Source organism: Rhinoderma darwinii, chromosome 2 (assembly GCF_050947455.1).
Source record: "Rhinoderma darwinii isolate aRhiDar2 chromosome 2, aRhiDar2.hap1, whole genome shotgun sequence".
Taxonomy (NCBI): domain Eukaryota; kingdom Metazoa; phylum Chordata; class Amphibia; order Anura; family Rhinodermatidae; genus Rhinoderma; species Rhinoderma darwinii.
Window position 1 is genome coordinate 103,352,652 of NC_134688.1, and position 12,219 is coordinate 103,364,870.

A 12,219-nucleotide genomic window follows, 5' to 3' on the forward strand; every position below is an offset into this window, starting at 1 on the left:
CGGCACCGATATCTAAAACACGGAGGAGAGTAGAAAAAAATGTAAAGTGCCCCAGGGTTTGTGCAGCCCTACCCATTACACGCTGCACTCCGCTGCACATGTATGGGCAGGTGAAAGCAAAACATGCTCTAATGTGCTGCATTGTATATGTAATGTATACGTCAGGCACTAAGCAGTAGTAATATATCAAATGGCAGAGCACTAAAAGAGCACAACTAAATGTACCCCTTTGTTGCATATTTGTCCCAGCTTAGAAAGAGACTAAGATAATAACTTATATATGAGAAATATGAGCATTAATCTTCTACTCTACATTAAAGTAAATATGTTATTGTTTTACATTGCATTGTTCGCCTTACGGTGGGATTTAAACATGAACCAATAAAGTATTTGCTTTTGTGGAAAAGACTTTAGCTGAAATTTCTGCTCCATAATATATGGGCACAAACCTACAAGTCCGGACTCTCAAAAATACAAAAATGTCCCAAAAATACTTTATATAATAAAGTACCCAATAGCAATGCAATAATAAAATGTATGGGGTTTGATGTCTGATTTGCTTGTGCACCCTCAGAAGTGCTGTTCGATGAAGCTGTATTTTTCTCTTTGGCTCATAAGGGGCATAAAAGGATGACATACTGTAGGGGGAAAGCACAGCACACAGTGATAAATATGAGAGTTTTTTAAAGGGCTCTCCGGGACTTTAACATTATTGGCCAATCCTTAGGACCACCTCTCTTCTAGGATTTCCACCAATCAGCACAATGAAGGGACGAAGCATTCGCAGATTTCATTGTTTACACAAGCACAGCAGCTCATCCATACGAGCGGCTGTGCCAGGTACTTCAGCTTGGCCCAATTAATTCCATTCTGACAAATGGGACGAGCTACAGCACCAGACATAGCTACTCATATGGATGAGCTGCTGTGTCTGTGTAATCAGTGAAGGGGATGCTGCGCTACTTATACTTCATTCTGCTTAGTGGCCGGGATCATGGTCAACTTCCACCGATCAAACACTAGTGGCCACCAATGTTAAAATCCTGGAGAATCCCATGACAAACGTTTTGATCCTACAGTGAAGTTGAATGTACACAAAATGTAATGGAACTTGAATAAACAAACAACTCAGTTTTAGAATTATTAGATTCTCTATATAACATTTACTAACGTAATAAAGTTATCTAAAGTTATCTAAAAGCCCTTTTACACGGGCCAATTATTAGGCAAACGAGCGTTCATGTGAACGCTCGTTCCCGATCATTCCACTGTGTAAACAGGGCAACGATCAGTCGATTGATCATCGGCTGAGTGTATAGTTTATGCTGCAAGAAATATTTTCGTTCTCGACAGCACATCTCCCTGTGTAAACAGAGAGACGTGTTGCCAACTAGATAGAAATATATGAGGACGAGTGATCGTTGTAACAATCGCTCGTCCTCAAACATAGCTCCTTGTGAAAGGAGCAAACGAGCACCGATCAACGAGCTGTCTTGTTGATCGGCGCTCGTTTACACGTCCAATGTCGGGCCATGTAAAGGGTCCCTAACACTCATGTCACCCATGAGAAAAAGCAACTGCCCCCATAAACTAAATAACTGGTTACACCATCTTCGAGCAATAATTGCAACCACTTTCTATAGTTCTCTCCCTCATTAGTTATAAGGTTATTCTTACTTGCAAAACTGGTTTATATGGATTTTTCTAGGATATTCCATCGATATTTGATCAACATTCACCAATCAATGGGACCATCCATAATCCCTAGAACATTTGCACATGATTGCCCTGGAACATAATCCCTTGAACACATTTCTAGGTAAATCACAGTGGGCCTTTCAACTTTTCTCCTAACCAACGCAAGAGGCAGTGGGATATGCGGGGATCCTAGCAATTAAACTCTGCATATCCACACATATTGATAACTTTAGGAATGAATTGCTCATGTCAGATCCATCCATGGCATTTTTTGGGTTCAATCAGGGCATTGGCTACACCATTGACTATTCAGATGTAGACATTCTTTGTATTTTCTACGACCGCCATTTTGCATAATTCAATTACCCTTCATGTTATGAACAAATGTCGTTTAATTCTCAATAATTTTCTGGTACAGAGCAAAATCCATCATAACAGCATGTTGTCTAGGTCCTAGGGCAGCAGCAACACATCCTTACATGATCACATGACTACCTCCATGATTGACTGTTGGGGTAAGTTCACACGTAGCATAAAAACTGCGGATTTAACTCAATGGATTTTGTTGCGGAAAATAGCATTATACAGTAGCAGCAAAGTGAATGAGATTTTAACAAATATCATCCACGCGCTGCGTAAATGATGAGCGAAAAAAAATGCTCAGTAGTTGACCTGCGGTGAGTTTTTTTAAACCGGGCATGCCAATAGAATTTGCACAATCACTGCTTTTTTGTTGCAGGTTTTCCCCATTGAATTCAATGGAGGGGTAAAACCCGCAACAAATAGCAGATGTTGCAAATTTTGCAGCGGAAAAGATGTGATTCCGCCACAAAAATCGCAACTCAGGGGTAAAAAAAAAATCTTACACTTACTCAGAATGCTGTGCTTCTTCATCCAGACCGTTCTCCTGGGATGACTTTTCATCCCATGTGACCACTGCAGCCATTCACAGACAGCAGTGGTCACATGGGATGAAACGTCGTCCCAGGAGGCCGGCCTGCAGGGCGGCAGAGGGACGCGTCGCCATTTATGTGCAGTTTTCCGCAGCGAACATTCTGGCTGAAAACTGCACCACAATTTGGTGTGGTTTTTCGGGCGGAAATTCCCTGCGGCGCCCAGAGCGCATACGCTGTGTGCTTTTACACAGCATATTAACCCTGTGTGAACATAGCCTTGGAGTTTTATTCTTTCTGTGGAGTTCTGTATTGCCTTTACACCAGACATAATGAGACCTGTTTTGTCCAAAGAGTTCCATATTTAACACCTTCCCGACCGCCCACTGTCTTTTGACGTCGCTGTAGATGCTTAGTCTACAGAGACGTCTTTTGGCGTCGCTGTAGATCAGGCTGATGAGCGCTCGTGTGAGCACTCATCCTCTAAGCAGGAGTTGTTACTAACAGCTCCTGATCTTAGAGCAGCCTCCTGAACACAGCTGGGGTCGGCAAACTTTCGGACCCCAGCTGTTTAACCCTTTGATTACCGCGGTCCGTGACCGCGGCATGATCAAAGGGAATTCCCCTCTTTGATCGCATCAACGGGATTCCAGTGATGCGATCAAACACTGGGGAATCCCTCTGCAGTCAGCCCTGGGGACCTACAAAGGACCCCAGGGCTGTCTGTTCCGTGTGCCTGCTTTTCGGGCACACTATGTGCTGCCCGATCAGCAGCCTGTGTCATAGTGACACAGTGTAATGTATTAGCGTACAGAAGTATGCTAATACATTGCAAGTAAAAAATAAAGTTACAAATAAAGTTATCCCTTGATGGGATTAAAAAAAAAAAAAGTAACAAAACAAATAAATAAATAAAAAAAGTCCCAAAAAGAGTCTTTATTTTGCATTAACCCCTTCCCTCTTTAGCCACTTTTGACCTTCCTGACAGAGCCTCATTTTTCAAATCTGACATGTGTCACTTTATGTGGTAATAACTCCGGAATGCTTTCACCTATCCAAGCGATTCTGAGATTGTTTTCTCGTGACACATTGGACTTTATGTTACTGGCAAAATTTACTCGATATGTTCAGTATTTAATTGTGAAAAACACCAAAAATTAGCGAAAAATTGCAAAAATTAGCATTTTTCTCAATTTAAATGTATCTGCTTGTAAGACAGGCAGTTATACCACACAAAATTGTTGCTAATTAACATCACCCATATATCTACTTTAGATTGGAATCGTTTTTTGAACATCCTTTTATTTTTCTATGACCTCACAAGGCTTAGAACTTTAGCAGCAATTTCTCACATTTTCAAGAAAATTTCAAAAGGCTATTTTTACAGGGGCCAGTTCAGTTGTGAAGTGGTTTTGAGGGCCTTATATATTAGAAACCCCCAAAAAGTCACCCCATTTTAACAACTTCACCCCTCAAAGTATTCAAAACAGCATTTAGAAAATGTCTTAACCCTTTACACATTTCACAGGAATTAAAGCAAAGTAGAGGTGAAATGTACAAATTTCATATTTTTCTGCAGAAATAAATTTTTAATACAATTTTTTTTATAACACAGAAGGTTTTACCAGAGAAATGCAACTCAATATTTGTTGCCCAGTTTCTGCAGTTTTAGGAAATATCCCACATGTGGCCGTAGCGTGCTACTGGAATGAAGCACCGGCCTCAGAAGCAAAGGAGCACCTAGTGGATTTTGGGGCCTTATTTTTGTTAGAATATATTTTAGGCACCATGTCAGGTTTGAAGGGCTCTTGCAGTGACAAAACAGTAAAAATCCCCCAAAAGTGACCCCATCTGGGAAACTAGACACCTCAAGGAAATTATCTAGGGGTGTAGTGAGCATTTTGACCTCACAGGTTTTTTACAGAAATTATTGGAAGTAGGCCGTGAAAATTAAAATCAACATTTCTTCAAAGAAAATGTAGGTTTAGCGTTTTTTTTCCTCATTTCCACAAGGACTAAAGGAGAAAAAGCACCGCAAAATTTGTACAGCAATTTCTCCCGAGTAAAACAATACCTCACATGTGGTAATAAACGGTTGTTTGGAGACACGGCGTGGCTGAGAAGGGAAAGAGCGCTATTTGGCTTTTGGAGTTCACATTTAGCAGGAATGGTTTGTGGAGGCCATGTCACATTTACAAAGCCCCTGAGGTGACAAAACAGTGGAAACCCCCAACAAGTGACCCCATTTTGGAAACTATACCCCTTGAGGAAATTATCTAGGGGTATAGTGAGCATTTTTACCCCACAGGTTTTTTGCAGAAATTTTTGCAAATAGGCTGTGAAAATGAAAATCTACATTTTTTCAAATAAAAATAGCTAATTTTTTTTCATTTCCACAAGGACTAAAGGAGAAAAAGCACCATAAAATTTGTAAAGAAATTTCTCCCGAGTAAAACAATACCCCACATGTGGTAATAAACGGCTGTTTGGACACACGGCGAGGCTGAGCAGGGAAAGAGCGCCATTTGGCTTTTATAACTCAAATTTAGCAGGAATGGTTTGCGGAGGCCATGTCACATTTACAAAGCCCCTGAGGGGATAAAACAGTGGAAACCCCCCACAAGTGACCCCATTTTGTAAACTACACCCATTGAGGAAATTATCTAGGGGTATAGTGAGCGTTTTGACTCAACAGGTTTTTTGCATAAATTATTGGAAGTAGGCCCTGAAAATGACAATCAAAATTTTTTCAAAGAAAATTTAGGTTTAGCTAATTTTTTATAATTTCCACAAGGACTGAAGGAGAAAAAGCACCGCAAAATTTGTAAAGCAATTTCTCCCGAGTAAAACAATACCCCACATGTGGTAATAAACGGTTGTTTGGAGACACGGTGTGGCTGAGAAGGAAAAGAGCGCTATTTGGCTTTTGGAGTTCACATTTAGCAGGAATGGTTTGCGGAGGCCATGTCACATTTACAAAGCCCCTGAGGGGACAAAACAGTGGAAACCCAGCCACAAGTGACCCCATTTTGGAGACTACACCCATTGAGGAAATTATCTAGGGGTATAGTGAGCGATTTGACCCCACAGTTTTTTTGCAGAAATTATTGGAAGTAGGCCCTGAAAATAATAATCTACTTTTTTTCAAAAAAAATCTAGGTTTAGCTAATTTTTTCTCATTTCCAGAAGGACTGAAGGAGAAAAAGCACCACAAAATTTGTAAAGCAATTTCTCCCGAGTTAAACAATACCCCACATGTGGTAATAAATGGCTGTTTGGACACACGGCAGGGCTTAGAAGGGAAAGAGCACTATTTGGCTTTTTGAGATCACATTTAGCAGGAATGATTTGCGGAGGCCAGGTCACATTTGCAAAGCCCCTGAGGGGACAAAACAATGAAAACGCCCAAAAAGGGACTCCATTTAGGAAACTACACCTCTTGAGGAATTCATCTAGGGGTGTAGTGAGCATTTTGACCCCACAGATGTTTCATAGAATTTATTAGAATTAGGCAGTGAAAATAAAAACAGTCCTTTTTCTTCAATAAGACGTAGCTTTAGCGCAAATTTTTTCATTTTCTCAACAAATAAAGGAAAAAAAGAACCCAAAATTTGTAAAGCAATTTCTCCCGAGTACGGCAATACCCCATATGTGGTCATAAACTGCTGTTTTGGCAAACGGCAGGGCTCAGAAGGGAAGGACCGCCATTTGGAGTGCAGATGTTGCTGGATTGGTTTCTGGGCGCCTGTGGGCCCAAAACAGTGGAAACCCCCCAGAAGTGACCCCATTTTGTAAACTACACCCCTCAATGCATTTACCAAGGGGTGTAGTAAGCATTTTAACCCTGCAGGTGTTTTGTAGAAATTAGTGTTCACTCGATGTTGCAGAGTGAAAATGGGATTTTTTTTCCATAGATATGCCAATATGTGGTGCCCGGCTTGTGCCACCATAACAAGGCAGCTCTCTAATTATTATGCGGTGTTTCCCGGTTTTAGAAACACCCTACATGTGGCCCTAATCTTTTGTCTGGACATATGACAGGGCTCAGAAGTGAAGAGTACCATGCGGAGTGGAGGCCTAATTTGGCGATTTACAAAGTATTGGTTCACAACTGCAGAGGCTCAGATGTGAAATAATAAAAAGAAACCCCTGATAAGTGACCCCCACTATGGAAACTGCACCCCTCAAGGCATTTATTAAGGGGTGTAGTGAGCATTTTCACCCCACAGGTCTTTTCCATAAATGAATGCGCTGCGGATGGTGCAAATTAAAAATTTATATTTTTCCCTAGATATGCCATTCAGTGGCAAATGTGTAATGCCCAGCTTATGACGCTGGAGACACACACCACTAAAATTGTTAAAAGGGTTCTCCCGGGTATGACGATGCCATATATGTTGAAGGAAACTGCTGTTTGGGGACGCTGTAGGGTTCAGAGCCGAGGGAGCACCATTTGGCTTTTGGAGAGCGGATTTTGCTTGGTACTATATTTGTTTGAGTATTGCTGGTGTTTTATAATGTGGGGGTACATGTAAGCGGGGAGGAGTATATAAGGGGCATAGTCAGGTGGTATAAAAAAAAAATAATAATCCATAGATGTGTGTTACGCTGTGAAGCAATCCTTTCCGCACAGGCCAGTGTCGCACTGATAAATGGTGTCATTTCTTATCCCCCTTTTGGTCCACACTCCGCACCTTTTGTAGTTTGGGGAATTTTGCTGGGAAAGTGTTGTCCTGGTATAATACGGGCACCGTCGCTTCCAGCGGATATGTTTGGGCTCTCCCCTTCCTGGTTCCCTAATTTTAGGTCCTTGATAAATCGCCTCTTGAAACAGAAGAAATGTTCCCCTCGGGCACAACTGCATATTTTTTTATTTCCTGACTTATTGGAGCCATAACTAATTTTATTTTTCATAGACGTAGCGGTATGAGGGCTGGTTTGTTGCGGGACGAGCTGTAGTTATTATTGGTACCATTTTGGGGTACATGTGACTTTTTGATCACCTTTTATCCTATTTTTTGGGATGCCAGGTAAACAAAAAAACGCAATTCTGGCACAGCTTTTTTCGTTTTTTTTTATACAGCGTTCACCATGCGTTATAAATTACATGTTAACTTTATTCTGTGGGTCAGTACGATTCTGGCGATACCTAATTTATAGCACTTTTTTATGTTTTACAACTTTTTGCACAATAAAATTACTTTCGCCAAGTTGTGAGAACCATAACTTTTTAATTTTTTTGTCGACGGAGGTGTATGAGGGCTTGTTTTTTGCGGGACCAGCTATAGTTTTTATAGGTATCATTTTTGGATACGTGCGACTTTTTTATCACTTTTTATTCTAATATTTGTAGGTCAAAGTGACCAAAAAACAGAAACTCTGGTAAAGTTTTTTACGTTTTTTTTTTACGCTGTTCACCGCGTGCAATAAATAATATAATATTTTGATACCTCAGGTCGTTACGGTCGTGGCGATACCAAATACATATGGTTTATTATTATTTTTTAATAATAAAGGACTTGATAAGAGTAAAAGGGGGATTGTGTTTTATTTGATTACTTGAAACTTTTATTGTTTTCAAACTTTTATTTTTTTCACTTTTTTTTACACTTTTTTATACTTTTTTTACACTTTTCTTCAAGTCCCACTAGGGGACTTGAAGGTCCAACGGTCAGATATTTTTTTTTCTAATACATTGCACTACCTATGTAGTGCAATGTATTAGATCTGTCAGCCATTCACTGACAGCAAGCCGATTAGGCTTCGCCTCCCGGCAGGGCCTAAATCGGCTTCCGTAATGGCAGAGCAGGAGACCATTGTGTCTCCTGTTGCCATAACAGCAGTCGCCAGTCCCGATTGCCTCTCAGGGCTGGCGATCTGCTAGTAACCGCTACGATGCAGCAATCGCTTTCGATTGCTGCATCGAAGGGGTTAATGGCAGGGATCGGAGCTAGCTCCGGTTCCTGCCGTTACAGGTGGATGTCAGCTGTAACATTCAGCTGACTTCCACCGCTGATGACGCCAGATCAGCTCCTGAGCTGATTTCAATTTCAGTTTCACCTTTATTATGCTTGTTTGGGATTGTATCTGAGGATATATGGTCTAGCCATACTAGAATATTTTTGAGGGAGGTACAGTACAGCTGACTTCCACCGCTGATGACGCCGGATCAGCTCCTGACCCGGCGCCATCTTGCCGGCAGCTACGGAAGCCGATCAGGCTCCGCCAACGGGCGGATCTTGACCGGCTTCGGTGCTAGGCAGACCGGGAGGCCAGTTTTAGGCCTCCGGTTGCCATTGCAGCCACCGGAACCCCGGCAATTTCATTGCTGGGGCTCCGATGAGCTGCAAACACCTTAAGTGCAGCGATCGCGTTTGAGCGCTGCACTTAAGGGGTTAATGGCGGGGATCGAAGCTAATTTCGGTCCCCGCCGTTACAGTCGGATGTCAGCTGTAAGATACAGCTGAGATCCGACGATGATGGCACCGACTCAACTTCAGAGCCGGTGCCAAACATTTGACGTAAATGTACGGCATTTTGCGGGAAGTCAATGCTTTCCATGACGTACATTTACGTCAAATGTCGGGAAGGGGTTAAATACATTTTATTGCCCCTACACTAAATTAAAAATAAAAAACCTACACATATTAGGTATCTACACAACCGTAATAACCTGAAGAATTAATCTAATGGGTTATTTAACGTGAAACGTGAACGGGATAAAAAAGAAACAAAAAAAACTATTCAGAGAATCGCTTTTTCCTATATTCACGCCGTAAAAAAATATTTTTTTACCCCCAAAATACTATTTCTCTCGCATAAAGCAAGGCCTCATACAGCCACGTCAATGAAAAAATAAAAAAGTTATGGCTGCTGAAGCGCAGAGAGGCAAAAATAGAAAAATTGAGCTGGTCATTAAGGTCTTTTCAGGCCCGGTCATTAAGGGGTTAAATTAAAGAACACCTCCAATTATATAGAAAAACTATTATTTAGCAAAATAATTGATATTCTATATAACTTATTTACTGTTAATTCAGCTTTTTAAAAGCAGCACGGACTACCCGCTTAGGGCGGGTTCACACATGGCGGAATTCCACTTAAATTCCGCTGCGGACACTCCGCAGCGTTAATCCGCAGCGGAGCCGTTTCTCCATTGACTTTCACTTTAATTTAGCAGTGTTCGTTTACACGATGCGTACAATTCCGCTGCGGAGCATAGGCTGCGGAGCGGAATTTGGTGTCCGCAGCATGCTCTGTCTGTTGCGGAGCAGTGGCGGACTCATGGCGGAATTTCTCCATTGACTTCAATGGAGATTCTAAGTTCCGCAATGAAGTCCGCAGCTGTCATGCACATGTCATGTGTGCTGCGGATGCGTCTTGCTTTTTTAACTTGACATTTCTTCATTCTGGCTGGACCTAGGTATTTCTAGGTCTACAGCCAGACTGAGGAAGTCAATGGGGCTCCCGTAATGACGGGAGCGTTGCTAGGAGACGTCTGTAAATAGTCACTGTCCAGGGTGCTGAAAGAGTTAAGCGATCGGCAGTAACTGTTTCTGCACCCGGGACAGTGACTACCGATCCCAATATACATGTATCTGTAAAAAAACATATAAGTTCATACTTACCGAGAACTCCCTTCGTCTGTCTCCAGTCCGGCCTCCCAGGATGACGTTTCAGTGTAAGTGACGGCTGCAGCCAATCACAGGCCAAGCACAGGCTGCAGCGGTCACATGGACTGGCGCGTCATCCAGGGAGGTCGGGCTGGATGCCGAAAGAGGGACGCGTCACCAAGACAACGGCCGGTAAGTATGAAAATCGTTTACTTTCACTAGGGAAAGTGCTGTCCCTTCTCTCTATCCTGCACTGATAGGGAGAAGGGAAGCACTTTTCCCGCAGTCTGCAGCAGCTAGTCCGCATCAATGTACTGCACATTTTGTGCAGATCCGCTGCAGAATCTGCAACGCAGATTCTGTGCGGCATCGATGCGGACAGTTGCGGAGGAATTCCGCCATGTGTGGTCATGCCCTTACGGTGCTGCAGACTGTTTATAACTTTGCAGTACGGTAACCAGCAATGCAGTAGGGACAAGTGTCCTGCTCTGTCTCCTAGGCTACTGTCTTCAGTAAGGGAGCCAGCACTGTTGAATGTAATGTAATTTTACAGTGCTGGTTCCTGTACTGGAGACGGGAATCTACGGTACAGAAGGGAACGCTCTGTTTCCTACTGCAGAAATATGAGCAGCCCATAGCAAAGACCATGGCTATGTAGAATTGAGGCACTAAATCAAATAGAGAAAGTGCCTGGGACTGTATGTGATATGGGGAAAGAAGGGGGGGAAAAGTGCGGGAAAAATTAGGAGCAGGGATTGGTGGGACAAGGGGATAGAGGAGGGGTTAGGAGCAGATAAATAGTTGAGGTCAAGGGCAGTTCACCATCTTACCTGCTGGAGCTGCAAACGTCAGACGTCTGGTCCTGTGAGAGATCTTCCTCTGCGGTCCAGGGCGTTTTCCGGAGTGCAGATGGCGGATGAGCTGATGAGGCAGGTGGCACAGCGGGTTGCCACGGAGGGTACAAGCTGGCTGGAGGTGTTCCTGGCAGGGGATCGCAGGCAGGAGGTGTTACCTGCGGCGGTCGTCGGTGTCAGCAGCGGTGGAGTCCCGTCGGCGTCAGCAGTTAGAGGTAGGCCGCGCCGGGTTTCTCGGCCTCCTCCCCGTTTGAGCCCCAGTCCACCTTCAGCCACCCAGAGGCGGGCCGGCACCGTTCGCTCTTCAGGAGCGGGACGGAGGCGCCGTCGCCTGCTCTCCCCTTCACCCGGTCCCGACGTCATGCCACCCACTCCCCTGGCTGGGGGAGCTTCTGCAGTTCTCCCCATCCGGGCTGCAGGCAGTGCAAGGCCGCAGGCGGCCGCAGAAGCCGGGGCCGTTATTAGTGCACCACTGGTGCTTCTTCTTGGCCCGACAGCTTTCTCCCTCTCACAGCAGGCCGTGGTTGAGAGGGGAGCTGGAGGGGGGGGTCTTAGGAGAGCAGAGACGCAGGCCTCAGGCACCAGCAGGTTAGGTGTGGAGTTGCTGCCACCTGCTGGTGGTTCTGGAAATGACACAGAGCTGGGGAGAGAGCTGGTGAGTGGCCTGTGGTTACCAGGCACAGGCACTGTGAATGAGAGGAGTTCACTGGGTGGATTGTCGTGCGGTAGCAGTGATCTGTTGCCGTGCGGGCAGTCTGCGGAGCAACGTGATTTGCCAGTTTCTCTTTCGGAAGTTTTCTCTTCCAGGTGCGGTGTCGGCGAGACGCAGACGGCGAAGGAGACTGCATGGGAGAGGACATCGTCGTGGTGGTCACGGGCGTCCACGCCATCAGGTTGAGAGACGTCGCCGTTCCCGGAGTAGGAGTGTGTCTTCCAGTACAGCATCTTCTTCGCCGTCCCAGTCGTCATCTGGAGCCAGTACACCCAGCCGCACGGGAAGGAGATACACGAGGAGTCGTCGTCGGGAGCACAGGGATCGGCATTCATCTTCGCTGGTTCCAGTTCCAGAAGTCGCTTCAGCCTGTCCACCTGGTGGGGATCTGTCTGTGGTTCCGGTGTCTGGGAGAGTTGATGCACCCTCGGAAGTGATGAGGACGCCCTTCT